Raw genomic sequence first — 19,206 nt, forward strand, 5'->3', positions numbered from 1 at the left:
GCTGATCAGTGGGGGGTCTCAGTGCTGAGACCCCCACAGATCACGAAAACGAGGAGTCCGACGTGGCACTCGACAATTTCCATCAGCCCCATAGAGTTTAATGGAGCAAAACCGTCATGTGCTCCATCAGTCTGACGGAGCAACCGTTTTCGCGATCTGTGGGGGTCTCAGCACTGAGACCCCCACTCATCAGCAAGTTAGGTCATATACCTAACCAGAACAATGATCGTGGGAAAAACCCTTTAATTACGAGACAAGTCGATCACCTATTTTGGATGAATCAGGAAAAATACCTGAATATTGGGTCAGGATAAAGTAGGAAAAGAATTTAGTAGGAATTTTAAGTAGTGAACATAAAATCCTGAGATACATATTAGTCTAAAGTTGAAAGATTTAAAAACTGAATTGATTGAAGCTTTGCTGGTCCACTAAAGATTTTTAGATGAAAGAATATTACGGCAATCTTCCGAGAAACTTTTTGTTCTTTACCCAGTATCATAGAACCAGTACAGCCCGTAGGATTGTCTGTAATAGCCAATATAGACGATGGGACATGGCTGCTTCACTGCCATGAACAATTACCAGAACAATGATCGTTCAATGGCCGTTCCACCATCAACCTACTGCTGTCTAATGTGTATGGTCCCCTTAAGCAAGGTGCAGGAGGAAGTATAAACCTTGTAAGCAATTTACCTGAAGGCGCTTTCTCTGATGTCAGTAATTAGCTTGGGAGATTAATTGCTGCTTGTTTTCCTATGTACATTTAGACACATGAATAATTATTTATGAGGCGTAAAATACATGAAAAGATAAGAACCCAGAACCCCTATGTGTATAGGTGGCGGGAAAAGAGTCTGAAAAAACTCATAGATTCTTTATTAAATAAATATTAACTGTTCTTGTAAAGAAAAAAAATGACTCTTACAAGTTTGCACTAAGGACCTTCATCTAAGGGTCCTTGTGCCTAAGTCAGTCAATGCTCATTGTCTACATTGCACCTGTTTATATTGTACAGTGTAAATACCATGTTTGTTCATATGGTCTATTATTGGAGGAAGTCCAGCATCTGCTTACATGGGAAAGTGTATTCCCGATCAACGATTATTTTTAATGGGGTACAGTCAGCTGGAAAAGACGGTCCTTTTACATGAGATAGGGGTTCCCATGAATGTTCATTCAGCCAATAATCATAGTTTTAGTTCGTTGAAGGAGTTTTTCCAGCATCATATTCGTGACCGGATCACCTCGAGAGCGGTGGTCCAGGATACCTATTTTCATTGATCCTTAAGACTTGACGGGAGAGTGGGCACATATGCAAAGCAAACTCTAGTCATCCATCCACAGCAATGGGGTCAGCAGACCTTCATTGTGGTGATAGGTGCGGGTCCCAGAGGTGGGCATGTATGCTGTGGATATCTCAAAACTCCAATACATGAGAATACCCCCATTAAGGTCATTGTTTTATGTTCAACCTGCCACTCCATTAACAAAGGGGAATAGAACTCCCCGTATTGTTGGGGGTTCCAATGGTCACAATGTTACAGAATAGGGCACAAAAATGTATCAGGGGACAACCCTTTCAAAGTAGTGATCCTCAACTACATTACTATGAGGGAAGTCTGAAAACTGTTATAAACCTGCATTTACAGTGTGTTCTGCCATATCATGATATATGTGTCACCATTTGTCTTACGAAATAACAAAAAGTTTGAAGCATAGACTCATATTTATAAACTTGTGTTATTGCTATAGGCTAAAATAAAAAAGGAAATTAATAAATACAAATATGCAGGTAGACCAATCAGAAATTGATTTATGATCTATTTAAAACCTCTATAAAAGGAATTATTTTTTTTGGGGGGGGGGGAGGGGGGGCTGGCATCAGTAAAAAAAATGAAATACTATTTATAGAAGAAACTTTACCAGTAACCACATTTCCATTACACTTACATTACAGAAAATAGAGCAGCTTATGGTATTTCTATTTTTGGGTTGTAAGATTCTGGTGCTGAAGCTAAAAAGAAAGGTAGGGAAGTAGCCGGATGAGTTTATAGAGCCCTGAATATACTGAATGTATACAGTCATATAATGGTCTAAATATCAGAGGTCAAATAAAAATCGTATTTAGTTGAGAGTAAAAGATGTATTCAAATATTATATTAGAAAAATAATATTAGACTAAAAATATTTTTAAAAAACTACTTGGTATCTTGTCCTATAAATGTAACTGGGATCTTGTAACGCCTCCCGACGCAGCGTGAGGTTGGTCATGTTATAATCCAGCATGCCTCTTTCCCCATCGTCTTCACTTCGGGGAGAGTTGGGACACATAAAGACATAAGATAATTGCCCAAAATCGGCAAATTCATCCCTCTACCAGAGGGAAAACCTCTCTAAAATGACATCATGCACCCAGCATAGAAGGACGACATGGAGGCATGGAAGGAGGTTTATTTAACCCACATCGCCTCAAATGCATATTTCTGCTTCCACAAAAAATTGGAATCTTTGGATGGTCAATTTAGCAATAGCCTCAACGCCCTCATCACGACAGCACCACCAGAGAGAGGGTCCACCCCCAAGGGCAAAATTTTGACCCCACCGTCCATCGGAATCGGTTCCCCAGCTAGTCATGGCCTCTCCATGTATCGCTTACCTGAGTCCAGGGATGCACTCTGGTTGAAGGCCAGATGCTGTTTTTGGCAGACAGAGTGGGGGACCTTTTAAGCACTAGTCTTCTTCTTATGACAGACAGCACTCTGCTGTCTTCCGTCACGGCCGGCTATTGGTGGCCACTTTCTCTGCCCAAATTTCCTATGGCAATGTACACTCCCCTCTATGCTACCATACCGATATTTTTACCAATATTATGTACACATTTGCAAGATAGACAAAGGAGGCAACCCATTATCTAATAATCATGGTGTCCTTTAATTCTGCATACCAACCACAAATCACCGTCCACCCTGGTCCTTCCTTATATCCACTATCTGTGTTACAAATACTACCTTCTTTATGCCAATGTAGCCAATTCTCAACTAGAGGAGAATCCTGTAGAGACTGTTATCACTTACTTTCTAGCAAAGCAAATGGGACCCACCATAGCCCCATTATGACTGTATGGTCTGCCCCCTACTACATATGCTCTTTACATCAAAGTCCATCCTATATATAATACCCTCTGGATATTTCCATAATTGTATTCTATGTATATATGTTCTATATAAGAGACATAGTATTGCTCAGCGGATACATGATATATCCACTTCTTGGTGGGGAAAGCCTCTGTATCTTACGTATTACATGTTCTGCCTGGCTACCCCTGACCTCAGTTGCTCTTCATGTAAAATTGGCTTCCGATCAACAATGCATCGTCTCATTGACACAGACCCCCTGCCACCCCAATCTTCCATGGCTCTTGTGACTATGTAGACTGGGATAGTGAAGGGTAGAGCGACACCTTTTAATTAGAGATCTAGTGTTACCAGTAAGGACCCTAATCAAGATTATATTACTGTAATATGCTGTGATACAATCTTGTCACTTCACAACCAGCTATCTAAAGATGAGTCACATTTTCTCTGTTGCCAGTGTTTAATTTGAAGAGTCACCATGTCCCCGAGATATTTTGAACAAACATGATATGTGAGACTATGTTCTTCATCAGGAGCCGCTATGGCATATTATCTTAGAGCTGAATAAAAATTACAGGGAAGCAAAAAACAAAAAATATTACCGTATATATATATTGTGTCTACTCAAAATCATAATAAATAGGAGTCTCATTAAAAATACATAAAAAGATAAAACTTGGTATATTCAAAAAAGAAAGTCTGGATTTGATCTCCCATATCCGGAATCAAATACAATATCATTTACTTTGGGTCCAATGACAAAGGGATCTGAAGGTTTTAACTTTCCCCCTTTATCCATTTCTCGATGCCACCAATTGAGATCAATGTCTTCATGTGGAATCTGCCAATTCATATCACTATTCCATGGACAAGATGTAGGCTGTGTGGAGCTGTATATCTAGAAATCTCAATATAATCCATGCAATATTGGGGTCAGGAAGTAAAATTCTCCTAACAGAAACTTTGACAATTAAGGCGGCCATGCAGGCGTGTAGAGACTTACAGCTATTGATGCTCCACTGGGGGATTCTGGAAAATATACAGGATAGAACAAGGAAAACATTGGGGCTTATTTACTTAAGGTCTGCCGATCGCATTTCCGTCAGACTGTTCATGGTTTTGCCGCTGGGACAGGGATTTAGCAGGGGATTGTGTCGCACGCGATCGGATTTTGGCGCAGCAGCGCCGGCTTTCATGCAACAGAAATCGGGTGCGGGCCATCAGGCGATCCAACTGAGTCTAAACTAAATTAAGAAAATACATTTTAGATATTTAGATGGACAATCTTTAGACAGGTTTTTTTAATAAATTTGATTATCACTTATAGTTTTTTCATTGTAATACAGTTGGGTTTTGGATTATAATTCATAGACATTGATTGTACTTGGCTTAGTTTTCCAAATCACGGTGAAGACTCTTGGTCATATTCGGAGAACATCACTATGGTTGGGACCAGGTCACACAGCATGGAGTCCCCAGAGGTCCTTCCACCACATTGTTAGAGACATTGAACTCCGGAGCCTTTGGCCTCCTTTCCTTTTAACTTTCAACAAAATCAATGATGTGGTGTATCACAGCCTTGTAGTCAATTATCAAAAACGGCTTGTGTATGTCTATTCTTTTAACTTTTACCTATAAAAGGAAAGGAATTTAGGGAGCATCTGAAATCATTATAGACGCAGCAGACTAGGTGGTTTGTCTGATCTCCCTGCTCTCTGTTAGGAAGAGGATAATGTTGCAACTGCAGATATGTTGTAATTGGCCAGGAAGAGCCCCGGGCATTGAGCCGTCACAGGCGTACACATCACAAAGACATCCACATACCTGCAGTAAGAGATGTAAGGGGGCTGTCGCTCCCCACTTATCAGAACAACCTGTCAGCTTTTTGTGTAATCTGCTGGCTGGAAGTGATTTTTTTTTTCATTTTCAAAGAATGATTGGACAAGTTTCTTGTCTGTAGTTCTTAGACGTCTCTATTATGAGTGAACGATGTTCTGATCGTGGCCGTAACACTGAATACTCTACAATTTTACACGTATATATATACTCGTTGCTCACTTCATAAAGATCTAAGAATAAAAATATTTAGAAAAATGGTTCATTTTAACTTTTTATCTAGTCATTTGCATATGTGTAATTATGTGGCAAAGTGTCTTTGAACATTTTTGATTTAAAGGGACATTTCAGACAATACATTTAGGTTCTGTTGTAATTAATGCAATGCCTGACAGTGTGGAGAATGACACAGGGATTTAAAAAAAACGAGAAACCCTCTATCTGGTACCGCCTCTTCAATATCTGCACAAAGCACATCTAGAAAGTTCTCCCTAGACCTCAATGAGAGGGAGCCAGACCCTTGCTGCCTATGGCCATTTCGCTAAATGCTTTTACTAGAGCTCAGCCAAGATGGCCGCCCCCCATAATCACTGACCGAAAATAGAAGTGAAAAAATGTACATCCACAAAATAAATGAAATAGAAAATAAGTATTTTTATTGAATGAACATAACTTAGAAGACAAAAAAAATCTACAATCATCAAAAGAAAAACGAGTTAGCAACAAAAGCGATATGTTTTGATTCACGAAAATTGCTAACACATTCCCTTTAAACTGCCATTGTTTAAGAGAAAATGATAAATATACGTATCTGTAAGTAATAAAAACATGTTTTTTCTGCTTCCCTTCCAGTTAAGACACAGCAAGATTCAGCAGAGAACTGGAAACCGTCCCAAATTGATCAATGTGGATCCTCGTCTTGTTGATGGAACGCTGCAGTACACGGCATCTGTGACTAATATGTGGCTGTTGTATGGTACAGATATGCTCAGCGTGAAGCAGTGTGTATTGTGTGCGTAACACATGGACTGAACCCACAGGAAGTTCCAGACAATTAGAGAGTAATTCATATTGGCAATACTTCTACAATATTGTCACTCGAACAAGTTCTGCCTGTAATCTAAACTGCCATTTATGAAGTGCTCGAAGACCACAACGGTGGAAAAAGAAGTGCTGTCAAAAGATGATGTCATAAGAAAATCAACTGTGCGTCCTTCTTCCACAGATAAAAATCCTCTCCTCTATCCTCTCAGATCGACTGATAACGACGGCTCCAGATTGCCAAGATCAAATGCAGGTTTTCTAAGTTATGCAAAAAAAAAAATGGCCCAAGTTGTTGGTTGTATCTGATTTCCCCAAGCCTTAAAACAGATGGCCGATCCCTGCCAAGGTTTCCTAACGAAGTTCCCAATGTGCTCTGGGCCAGGTTGGACAATCAAATCAATATATAGGCAATACTAACCCCTTGCTGCCAGTTGGTCGTCAAACGATCTTTCGGCAGCAATGGAGTTAAACAGAAAACGTAATAAAACTCAAAAATAAAAAGTGGCATGTTTCTCTGACAATGCATGGGATATCTGAGCTAAAGAAACGCTTAAAACATAGATCAAGGTTGGCGGTCACCGGTGGGTGTGGTTGAGAAAGCAAAAACTTTTCTCTGCCCAAGGAAGAAGGTAGAATTCGGAGGGTATGACTTGATGAGGTGTCGCTCTTGAAGACTTTATCACGGTGATGTTTTAAGAAGTAATATGCATTACATTGGAATTTTTTTCGGTTGGAAGAAAAAAATTTCAAAAAGAATCAAACTTTTGTTTTTATTTGTGTTTTGCATGTTAAATTTAACTCGTAAAATGGGACCCAAAACTCTTTACATGCAAAACAGATTTCCTTAATGTATATGTGTCAGGCGTGTGTGTGTTTTTTAAGATACGTATGTCATTTAGATAAGAATAACCTGATTTTGAAGTCTAGGTCAAAACTCTTCTTGTTGTGTCGGCCAAACTATGTTGAGATTGATTAATTAATAAATTTTTAGCTAAATGTGTGAGGCCATTGGGTTGAATTGGTAGGTTACCACTATGATCATGTATGGTTGGAGTTACGTTAAAGGGGTTTTCTGCCCTCAACATGTATGGCATATTAATTTGAGGTAGCATTAATGTGTGATAGATGTGGGTCTGATAACTGGAGCACCCACCAATGTCGGGAATAGGTGCACTTAGCCCCTTTTTTGGTTATTAACTGGACAATGACCAACTAATCTTGAAAAGTGACAAAATTGGGTGACCAATTCAATATTCCTCTAGTAAGATATTAAAATATGATCAATCTGGAATCCATTTTTTAACTGCACGGATGTCATTGCCTCCATTTTGTAACTGATCCCTACTTATCGTAATGGATGCCATTGACCCGTAAACAAAAGTTGATCAGAGCCTTAGATATGAAATTCCTTTGAGATGTTTTGTCTGAACTACGACCATCCTTTCCAAAAACCAATGGAAAATTTTTGGAAATGATCATAGTTCCATCTGTGATTTGTATAAATTCCATATATATGAAAGTTAATGGAGTCAAAGAATTAAAAGTCTTAAGAGTTTTCGGTTTTAAGTTGAACAATCTTATCCATTGTTTTGGTGGTTTGCATGGTATTGTATATGAAGAAATTTCTTGTACAGAAAAAAATATATATATAACTATAAGAAAGGGTTGCCTTACGTCCAGTCGTTCTGTCTGTACATACAGTGAAGGGACTTTGCAATGACTGTTGTCTCGGCATGAGATGTCTATATCATTATATCATCTGTAGATGTTATTTAGGTGAAGAATGTTGCTCATCAAATTCAGAAGTGAACCATGGTGCAGAGCCTAAAAATTTCTATTATTCCAGGGCTGAAGGTTAGCAGTGTGGTGTGTCTGGAGCAAGACCTCCACCTCGTCATTAGGTTTATCAACCCTACAATGGCATATGTGTAGGGCTTGTCTTCTTGAGGAAATCCCTTTAGTTCCATGGAGCTCTATCAAATGGTTTAAAAACAAGTTATATTAGTATAATACAGACAAAAATATTATGGAAAGAAGGACCCACCCATGAGGACTCATTGTGCAGGAATGGGAAAGAATAGATAAGCGATTGAAGATAGAAGTTGCCCATACAATAGTGTATTGTTGGCAGAATTATGGTAGGCCGTAAGCCTATCTGAAGAGGTTTGACTAGAGGATATCACAGAAGAAAGTGTTTTGAGTACTGGAGAAGATTCAGGAAAGTATGTATAGAAAAACATACAAGTGCTTTGTGGTTTCCTGGATTTCTTAAAGAGAACCTGCAAGGACACTTTGGGACACTTACCCAACCACAGGTCCTTATCGAACCACTGTTGAGTGTTCCAAATCATCCTATATCATCTTATTCCATGGCTACTTTTTTTTAAAAAAAACAAACACTTACATATATCTCTTGATGTCCAGGCACCTTCACATTGATTCAATGAAGTTGAGAGGTGCAGAATAATTTTTTTTATTTTTAAGACAGAGATGATTTAGGGCAATTTGGGACACTAAACCACAGGTATGTAGGGGACTGTGGGTGGTTTGTTTTCCATAATCTCTGTTAGAGGTTCCTTTTAAGAAGAACTTTATGGTAGGAAGGTGAATTATTCAGGGGCTGCCGGCAGCCTGATCCATCTCTTCTCTAATATTGGCCATTATTGTGAGGGTCGAAGGCTTGCATACATATTAGATGGTCAACTGGACTTGTTAAACTAAAAAGTTCTGAAAATTCACATTGAATGTGTAAGGCAAGCTCCTGTGATATCATTTATCCAAATATATGGTATTTCTGGTTGGTGATTTGGTGATACTTGCCGATGCAATACATCAATTGTTGCAAAAAGATCTGCAGAACTAGAGATGGTTGACCTTCTTAAGCCAACAGACCTTAAAATGTCACCAATTCAGTATTTATTCAGTATGAGATGAGCTATCGAAGAACCTCATACTTCAACAATCTATCGGCATTGATTCCCCAAAAGATCTTACTAGTCGGCCGATTATTACTCTTGCCTGATCAAACAAAACCGGGCATGTTAAATTGACCCCAACAGTGTCTTAATTCTCCGGCTTTACTAGAAACACATATTCTCTCGGCAACCTGAGCATGCATCTAAGGAGGTGGTTTGGAAATGCAGTCCTTTCAATATGTACTTTTAGTGGCAAGAACGATATTTGAGGCCAGACAAAAACTTCTCATTTGGTGGGTCCGAATCTGGTTGGTTATCCTCACCTATAAAGATTATTACATATATCTCAATCTATAGACTTTTCTGCACGTCCTTGGCCACCATAAACCAGATCTGTGACAAAAAAAAGTATCTTCTTACTCATGATGAGTGTAAAAACATGAATATTTTATCTTTTTTCAGTGAATTTTTAGTATTGTATGGAGTAAAATATATCTAATATAAAGGTTGATCCTGGATTCGATATAAATTGTAACATCCACCACACAGGATTTCATCTGGTCCACAGGGTTTTCTACATGCTTTCTATGCACACCTGACTTCAGGAAATCTGATAAGTACAGAGCTCGCAGCACTCAGGTATCTGAAAAATTTTGTCAAGGTGTGGAAATTTTACAAGTATCTATGTAAATCTTATTGGTCTGGTGGATCAATGTGTATTTTAGATATAATCAAAGTAACTATTCCTTAAAAAAACAAATAATATCACTTTTATAGACCTCACCGTTTACTCTGATTACAGACCAATGGGGAATGGGAGCCTGGAAGAGGCGGTTATGCGAAACGCGTTTGTCACTAGAGTCTATCAAGATTCCACGAACCTTTTCTGCCTTCAGTCCGGTAGAAATTCTGTTTGGAGCTAAAGAATAACTAGTTAATACAGTATTAACGGCTTTTTTCTGAGTAGGGGGGGGCAAAAGAAAATATACTTACCTTGCTCAGGTTCCCGGGTTTCCACATCACTCCAATACTTTCAGTCTGTGGCCGCTGTGTCCTGCCGGGAATTATAGGGGGTCGCAGGGCCTGCTTTGGCCAATTAAAGACCATGAGACATCACTTCCTCTGACCATGCGATGTCACTTCCTGTGCCAAAGTCTGAGGAGGAAAAAATTGGAAGTTCCGGAGTAACACAGGAATCGGGAGCTGAAGCAACATAGTTACCCTTTCTTTTTTCCACTCCCCCAGGATTCATGGAAAACTGCCTTATGTCAAAGCCTGAAATGTACAAAGCTTAGGTTTAGTCTTTTTGTTCCAAAAAATCCAAAATACCCCAAAGGGCCCTATCATTCACGAAGAGGTCCTGGTGGGCTTTCCCAAAAAAAAACTAAAATCTCCATATCATCTAAAAAAACCCTATCTAAAGAGACAGTATTATTTCATTCCAGAACCTCCCATTACTTGGAATTTTTTACATGATATATATATATAAAGTAATCTATAAATAATCATTCCTATGTGAAGAATATAACGAATAAGGTATATAAGAGAAGCTAACGATGTGTTTGTCCTTTCTGTGTGTGTCCTACGGCAAAGGTATCAAATTATATGACTTTATTATATTGTATGACAAGCGTTGCACTTTCATTCAGACAACAATGACGTCGACCAATTTGTTGTCCCTGGGGTCAGGGGCCGATTTAACCCCTTTCATCCAGGTTCTTACAGAAATACTAAAATACTTGAAATAGATGAGATGCTTGACCTACTCTAGGTAAGTCACCGAGATGACCATGTACAAGTCGATGAATTACTGTCTATGTATGTGCCAATTTTCACTAATGTAAAATTTTTGGGGCATTTTTTTTGTTTCTTTTTCTGACAACCAATGGTGCAAGACTGTAACGAGTTCGCCATTCAGCCGTCCCATCCCAGAGCGTCGTCTTTATTTTCCGAGATGCTGAATGATCTTCTGTAATATAGTTGCTAAATCTTGGGGCTTCTAATAAACACTGTGAACTAGGTATATATATTGAGATTTTTTTTTCCTTTTTTTTTTTTAATTTTCTGGTTTGCCAGCTTTTACATTCGTGGTTTGGTTTCTGGGCTTTTATGATTGGACTGGAACTGTTATAATTGTAAATGTGATCACTTTGGCGCAGAACGGAACAGATTTTATGTAATAAAAAATAAACAAGAAAAATCTGTGTTTATTCATTAAAAAAATAATAATAAAAAAAAATGTAAACGTTCTAAGCCTGTACAAAAAAAAATAAAAATTGGAAATTCCGATTTTTCTGATTTTCTTTCCCATGTGGGGTGATGTTTGGATGTTTTCCTGATGCACCGTGCGTACTTTTCCCCTCCCCCCTTATCCTACGTTTGATAGTGCTTCTCGTTTTATCTTTTCAAGTGGCATGTTCTGGATCGTAATATTGACATGTGAATATGGAAATTGATATGAAAACCTTAAGAAATCTACAACGGGCACGAAAAAATGACTGTAATTTCTTGTTTAGTGCGTGTAGTTATGGATAGGGACCATTCCATCCATTTGCGTGTAAAAGATAACCTTGTGTCAGCCTGTTTCTACTATATTTATTCAATAAATGTTGATTTCTTATGGAGACTTCCTGTGTCTGCTGTTATTTCACTCAGATACCCTAACACAATGAATCACCATAATAACCATACACCATAATCACCATACACTAGTGCTACGAGCAAAAACATATGATGTTCCCTACAACCCACCTGCCGCACTGGATTTATCAAGAGCGGGTGGCTGTGTGCTGCGCCAACAAGGCGTGCATAGATCACAGGCGTGATGGCCCACGATGGTTATGTGCCACATTATGCTGTCCACTCCCACTTGGCATGGAAGCGCATAAGGGGCAAATAGGTGCAACTAGTGGCCGTGCGTACAAACCCTGATAAATCTGGCCCATTCTGCAGGTAGCACATTATAGAGCAGGAGGAGCTGAGCAGGTTGTACATTGTGTACCATATGCAGGCAGCATGTTATACAGCAGGAGGAGCTGAGCAGATTGTACGTAGTGTCCTATCTGCAGGCAGCATGTTATAGAGCAGAAGGAGCTGGGCAGACTGCACATAGTGTCCTATCTGCAGGCAGCATGTTATAGAGCAGGAGGAGCTGCGCAGATTGTACATAGTGTCCTATCTGCAAGCAGCATGTTATACAGCAGGAGGAGCTGAGCAGATTGTACGTAGTGTCCTATCTGCAGGCTGCATGTTATAGAGCAGAAGGAGCTGGGCAGACTGCACATAGTGTCCTATCTGCAGGCAGCATGTTATAGAGCAGGAGGAGCTGCGCAGATTGTACATAGTGTCCTATCTGCAAGCAGCATGTTATACAGCAGGAGGAGCTGAGCAGATTGTACGTAGTGTCCTATCTGCAGGCTGCATGTTATAGAGCAGTAGGAGCTGAGCAGATTGTACATAGTGTCCTATCTGCAGGCAGCATGTTATAGAGCAGGAGGAGCTGAGCAGATTGTACAGTGTCCTATCTGCAAGCAGCATGTTATACAGCAGGAGGAGCTGAGCAGATTGTACATAGTGTCCTATCTGCAAGCATCATGTTACAGAGCAGAAGGAGCTGAGCAGATTGTACATACTATCCTATAAAACAGATGAATATTAAGTTTTTACCATAAAATTTCCAGTTTTACCATATCAATTATTAATTCATATTCTGGATTAAGGAGTCTATTAGGCAGTCTTACTTAAAGGAAATCTACCATCACAATAATGCAAGGATATACCAGGGACACTTACTCATAGATCCAGGCACCGTGACTGCGGTAATCTTCTTATATTTATTATCCGTGGCCTCCTTCCTTCTCAAATCTACTTTTAAAATTATGCTAATGATCCTGAAGGGCTACCCTAGCCCCTCTGTGATCTGGCTTTACAAACTGTTTAGACCTTCCACCTGCACCCTGAGCAGGATGTACTTTCTGCACAAGTGATGAAGAAGCAGCGGTGACGGTGAGTCTATAAAGCAAGATCACAGAGGAGATAGGATAGCCCCTCAGGCTCATTAGCATTATTATAAAAGTTGATTTTAGAAGGAAGGAGGCCATGTATAACAAATATAAGAAGATACCACAGTCTATGAGTAAGTGTCCCTGGTTCATCATGATGGATTCTGATGGCAGATGATAGGCAAGCTGTATCACTCTTTACCCAGAGATAGCTGTCAATCACTAAGTAGGAACGCCTTCTGGACTCTTAAGTACATAATGAGCAGAGATTTTAAAAATTAATTGATCAATCTGTACGGTTTCTCATGTTAAACTCCTGCACTTTAAAAGTAGTTGGTTCCCTCTGAATGGGTCTTCCAAAAACTGTTCCAGGGAATGAAAGGATCAAGTATGTTGTGTATTATCCTTTGTTGTCTCTGCAGTCAGAAGCTTTGTCTAGTGAGAAGCACTTGCACACTTGGCTGCACAGAGCACTTCTGTGTATGGGGAGGGTAGGGCTCAATTTGATCCTGTTTTTGCCCCCATTAGCCGCTCAATGGTGTCCCTCTAATAATAATTTCGGTAATTGCAATGGTAAAGCACGAAGCCAATTAAAGCCTCAGCAATCAGAACATAACTTTAATAAATGACACTTAGCTGTAGGTGTCCCTTCCACCGAGTCGCCTGATACTCTATTGTTAACATTCCTGTCTAGATTGCTGCCGTATCGTTACAAATTAGAACCTATTTGTCACATTCTTGACATCCTTTAGCTTTGGATTGCTCTGTCAAGTGCTTGACAACAACATGCGGGGTTGGTTCTAGAATTATCGGTATTTCTCTGTAGGACTGCGTTCACACGTGGCGTTAAAGTTGCGCTTTGAAACTCAATACAACGGCTGAGGAGAGCAGATTTGCCTAATGACATTGCTGTTAACATTTGCATTTACAATGTTAACTCATGTTTTAATGACTTGTTTGCATTTGTAAAGGCAATGTTAACATAATGTCAACACAATGTAAACACTTGCTTTAACATGGCATTAATATTGCTTTTGTAAATGCCAATGTTAACAGCAATGTAATTAGGAGAATCTCCTCTCCGCAGCTCTCATATTGTGTTTCAGAACTAAATTCAAAAGCCATGTGTGAACGCAGCCTAAGAAATATATATTTCGAGCTGTTTTCTGTTACACTGACCATACACTTTAAATTGCTGTTGATGGACACTGCTCCACGCTGACTTAGCTGAGTGTGCATGTGTTGATAATGATGAAAAGGGAGTAGGTTATTCCAGGCATCTCTGACAGCAATATTTGCTTGAAAACAAGGAATCTAGAACAAGCAATAAGCCTGATCATTATATACCCTACATTTTCCTTAGGACTTATTCAGACAGGCGTTTTTGACACCCGCCTGCTATCCGCTTTTTATGTGTGGATGGAATACTGACCCATTGATTTCTATAGGTCTGTTCACATGCCTGTTCTTTTCATGGACTGTGTGAAAAAAATTTGCAGCATGCACTATTTTTTTTCTCACATGCGGACCACGGAAGTCAATGCATCCGAGAAAAAAAAAAAAAAACGGATTACATCCGGATGTATGTTGCTAAGAAACCAACTTAACAGGGCATGTTCTTTCTAGCGCAAAATCAGGCAGAACCCTGGTGCGAAAGCTTTAATACATGCGGCCCAATGTGTCATATATGAGGAAGGCAGATTTTAGGGATCCACACGTCATTGCAATCCAAACAATTTCTGAGTGAAAAGATTCCTGCTGTGTCTTCGCTCTCATGATTTATTTAGGGTAGAAATGAGGCTTGACCGGGCAGTAATGAGAGGATAATTGTAGAAGAATATTCTGGACACGTCAGAGTGGCCAGCGTCAGTGTTCTGCGCTTAGTCAATGATCTTTTTTGACTTCTTAATGGGCCAGAGAAATAAATGTGCTTCAAAAACAACTTCATGTTGACTCAGAAGAGAGAAAAATAATGAGAAAAGGTGTAAAAGACGAATAGACGTGTTGAGACTTTTCCACTGGTCAATACAGATTTGGGATTTTTGATGCCTTTGCTGCCAAAAGTGATCCTCCTCAATGGATACAGTCCCAAAAGGGAACGTTTTATGTTACAAAAGGAGGAGCTAAACAGATTGCATATAGCATAATTTCATGTAGCATATTATAGAGCAGGAGCTGCTGTGCTGATTGCATATAATGTCTGTAGGCAGCATGTTATGTAGCAGGAGGAGATGAGCAGATTGTACATAATGGGGCACATTCACTTACGCGGCCGCTGGAGCTCACCGAAAGTGCATTGTCCGACCATAATGCGCTGTGCCCCATTGCGTGCCCAATATCCTGCATGTGTCGGTTCCCCGCTCAGGTCCAACATAGTCTAAGGGTACATTCACACGCGGTATGCCCGCCGTGCGGGCATACTGCCATGTGCTGGAGAGGAGGAGGAGGTGACCCCTCCTCCCTCCATAGAGAATAGCGGCACACGGCCGCACACTTGCCGAAAGATAGAGCATGCTCTATCGTTTTGCGGTGTGCAGCCCGGATCGGTATCCCGGCCGTGCCGCTATTGCTGTCTATGGGGATGTAAATGCGGCTGCAAATTTGCCATGCAGATTGTACGTAGTGTCCTATCTGCAGGCAGCATGTTATAGAGCCGGAGGAGCTGAGCAGATTGTACGTAGTGTCCTATCTGCAGGCAGCATGTTATAGAGCCGGAGGAGCTGAGCAGATTGTACGTAGTGTCCTATCTGCAGGCAGCATGTTATAGAGCAGGAGGCGCTGAGCAGATTGTACATAGTGTCCTATCTGCAGGCAGCATGTTATAGAGCAGGAGGAGCTGAGCAGATTGTACATAGTGTTCTATCTGCAGGCAGCATGTTGTAGAACAGGCGGAGCTGAGCAGATTGTCCGTAGTGTCCTATCTGCAGGCAGCATGTTATAGAGCCGGAGGAGCTGAGCAGATTGTACGCAGTGTCCTATCTGCAGGCAGCATGTTATAGAGCAGGAGGAGCGGAGCAGATTGTACATAGTGTTCTATCTGCAGGCAGCATGTTATAGAGCAGGAGGAGCTGAGTAGTATGTTCACACTGTTCTATCTGCAGTCAGCATGTTATAGAGCAGGAGGAGCTGAGTAGTATGTTCACACTGTTCTATCTGCAGTCAGCATGTTATAGAGCAGGAGGAGCTGAGCAGATTGTACACAGTGTCCTATCTGCAGACAGCATGTTATAGAGCAGAAGGAGCTGAGCGGGTTGTACATAGAATATCCGATCTGCAGGCAGCACATGAGATACATATATTTGCCACAATTATCTTTTTTAGCATTACTTTCTAATTTAGGGAATAAAGATTACAATACACAATTTAGAAAGGAGTAAAAAAAAAAAAGGAGGCTGTATTCTTCACAAAGAGACGTCCGTATATGATAAATGGATGTTATCGCTTTGAGATCGTTGTCGCCGGAGCTCAGTATAAGCCTCATTCTTTACGTGTTCATCTCCTCGGATTGTGCAGCATAAATACAGTAGTGACTCCTGCTGCAGCGATCAGGCATGGCACATATTCTGCTGCTCTGGAACAAGAGAAGATCATTCTCTCCTTACTCTCAGGTCCGGGAACCAGCGCATAGAAAATCATGACAAAATCAAAGAACTTTCATTCTGCAAAAATCAGAGCAGGAAATGTAAAGCAAGAATAGGGTTCATGTGATACTAATGATAAGGCTTTCTGAGATAAGACATTTAACATTAAATAAAGAATAAGTTGCAATTCCAGACACATCCTACGGACAAGGGTGGCGCTGTTTCAGGTTAAAGCAAACCCTTGGCCATGGATAAATCTAAACTCTCTTCTTCCTGAGGCAAGCTGTAGAAGTAATATATCGGGTTATTATTTTTTGTTAGCTTGTTCCCCATGCGGTGTCCCACACGAATGCTGGCAGAGGGTGTCAAGAGAGATTATTTTGAAGTATCAAGTCCTGCTTTATAGCAGGTGATTGCGCCCTTGATCCTGTCCCTCTGGCTGCTGCAGGTTATGCTGCCTGAGGCAAAAGGCTCAACACACCTCATGGATGGCGCACCCCTGCCCTTGGCCAAGCATGGATACATTATCATTTCAGAGATAGTTTTATACCACTGGTGTATTGCTCTGATGGCCACCGACCTCTCCAAGAACAAAAGGAATAGGCAGTCGAATTTCAAAATGGCTTCTCTTCACCGACATGTGCCTACAGGAGAAGTTGGGAACTATTTACACCAGTAATATAGTTGTCTGGTGCTGCTGAAATCTGACTTATATGAACCTAATCTGTATGGCCAAAACACTGCGTAATGATACAGCCCCCAAATACTTGTATCTATAGTAAAACTATACACGGTCTACGTTTTTGAGTAGACCACCTCAGATCCACAACAGATTTTTCAATTATGCCTTTGTATATTAATCAACAGCAGAAGTTTGAAATGTGTGGACCTTCCGTCCTATAATGGATTCTCGTATTGTCCTCATGTTGTGCTTTTAAGGTGGCCATAGAAACTAGACTTGGCCAAACATCCTGATTTTGTGAGTACCGGCCAACCATCTAATGTGTAAACTTCTCTATGGAATCGTATTTTGAGACCTCCACTTCAGAACTTCACCAGATTTCTCCATTGTGAATATCAGACTTGGCACTGAGTCCTCAACCTGTGGAGCATCCCACAAGTGATGTCTTTAGCTACTTCTTATACTGTCCTCTTGTTGTGTCTTGAAGGTGGCCATACACAGTAAACGAACTTTGGTGTACCACCAGATGGGCCAACCATGTAGGAGATAGTTTTGTGATGAGGTGTGATTCTAAGGATCCTTGACTCCAGCCTAAGACCAGGTTTCAGTTCACTCTTGGGTGGTCATCTAAAAGTGGTTCCTCTCCAAGTAATTTATATGCAACTTCCCTGAAGGTGCGGAGGGGTTAAGACTAAGCGCCAATGACTCAGTTTTGATGGTATCTAAAACAAGACCTGCCGTTTAATGGAGCTTCTTCCATTTCATTGATGTATCGCAATTTCCCATCCAAATTAAAGTGAAGTGCTTCATGACTCAACAACCCAAGTGCTCACCATAACTCGCTGTGTATGTTTGATATCCACACATAATTGTCTGAGGGCCGCATGTGATGACAGCAGAATTCCTGTCTTCATAGTTTGTGCTTTTATGAGAAATTCACTCCCCCCTATAAAATCACATGTAAAAAATGGCATTCACAGAATGTTTCCGATGGGTTTGACCCATTGAGAGATGTTACTGTAATGGGCAGATGTTACAGTGTAGCAAATAGGATTTTTTTTTAAAATTCCCCCTCTGTAAAATGTGGTTAAAAACAAAGTCCTTATAACTATTAGTCACTTAGCTTTTCACTAAAAGTTGATGGGATATGCAATGGTCCAGAAATGTGAGGTTTGACTGTGAATGATGCTGGCAATTCAGGTTCTAATTGAAGAGATCTGGACTTTGTATACATTCTTACATGCAATGCTCTATGGGAAAAATATGCAAATTACATCTATTCTTAAAGGAAAAAAATAGATCCTCTGTAGGTGGTTATCCCTCAAATGGGTTAAAGGGGCATTCCATAGTCACAAGATAGGGGACAACAATCGGATCAGTTGGTGATCAACTGTTGTGACCCCACTGATTAAAAGAATGTGGGTCCTATTTTCACTAAATGAGGGGGCGGCAGGTCATGCAAGGTTCCTGCTACTCCATTTAATACTATGGAGCTCCATCATTCCAGAATGGAATCCTGTTCTTATGAACTTTGTGTGATTGGTGGGGGTTCCACCTGGCTTACCTTCAATGATCAGATTGATATTCGATCCGATCAGTTGGGGATCAACTGCTGTGACAAGAATGCGGGTCCGTTCTCACTAAATGATGGAGCAGCAGGTCGGGCATGCTTCCTGCTACTCCCTTCATTGCTATAGAGCTCCATCAAAAAGTGAACGCTTTATGTGATTGATGGAGGTTCCAGCAGTTGGACCTTTAAGGATCAGATGAAACTTGGTACAACACCTTTAAATCAATGTCTGATCCATAAAGTAATCCTATCCTATCAGTATACTGATGAAGAGAAAGAACTGTGTGTATAAATGGGTGACCAATCTCTTTCTGCTCCTATCTCAAGGCTCTTGTATGGGTCGGACACTGACTTACAGGATCTATTAATAGGTGGCACTGGGAATATGAATGCACAAAGTATATTCACATGTAGCCTTCTCCTGATTTTCCTCTTATGGCAGA

At 40.4% G+C, this 19,206-nt stretch overlaps 1 protein-coding gene across 15 annotated transcripts in view; it reads left to right on the plus strand.

Moving 5' to 3' along the window:
• The window catches only part of ERC2 (ELKS/RAB6-interacting/CAST family member 2), a 606,872-nt gene extending 595,317 nt beyond the window's left edge, over positions 1 to 11,555 (plus strand). For all 15 annotated transcript variants that reach the window (XM_072128520.1, XM_072128514.1, XM_072128513.1 and 12 more), the window contains one exon: positions 5,823 to 11,555. The gene's annotated coding sequence lies outside the window, so the exon portion shown is untranslated. The remainder of the gene's footprint in view (positions 1 to 5,822) is intronic.
• The last annotated feature ends 7,651 nt before the right edge of the window (positions 11,556 to 19,206 follow it).

This window comes from Engystomops pustulosus, chromosome 10, assembly GCF_040894005.1.
Source record: "Engystomops pustulosus chromosome 10, aEngPut4.maternal, whole genome shotgun sequence".
In the NCBI taxonomy this organism is placed as follows: domain Eukaryota; kingdom Metazoa; phylum Chordata; class Amphibia; order Anura; family Leptodactylidae; genus Engystomops; species Engystomops pustulosus.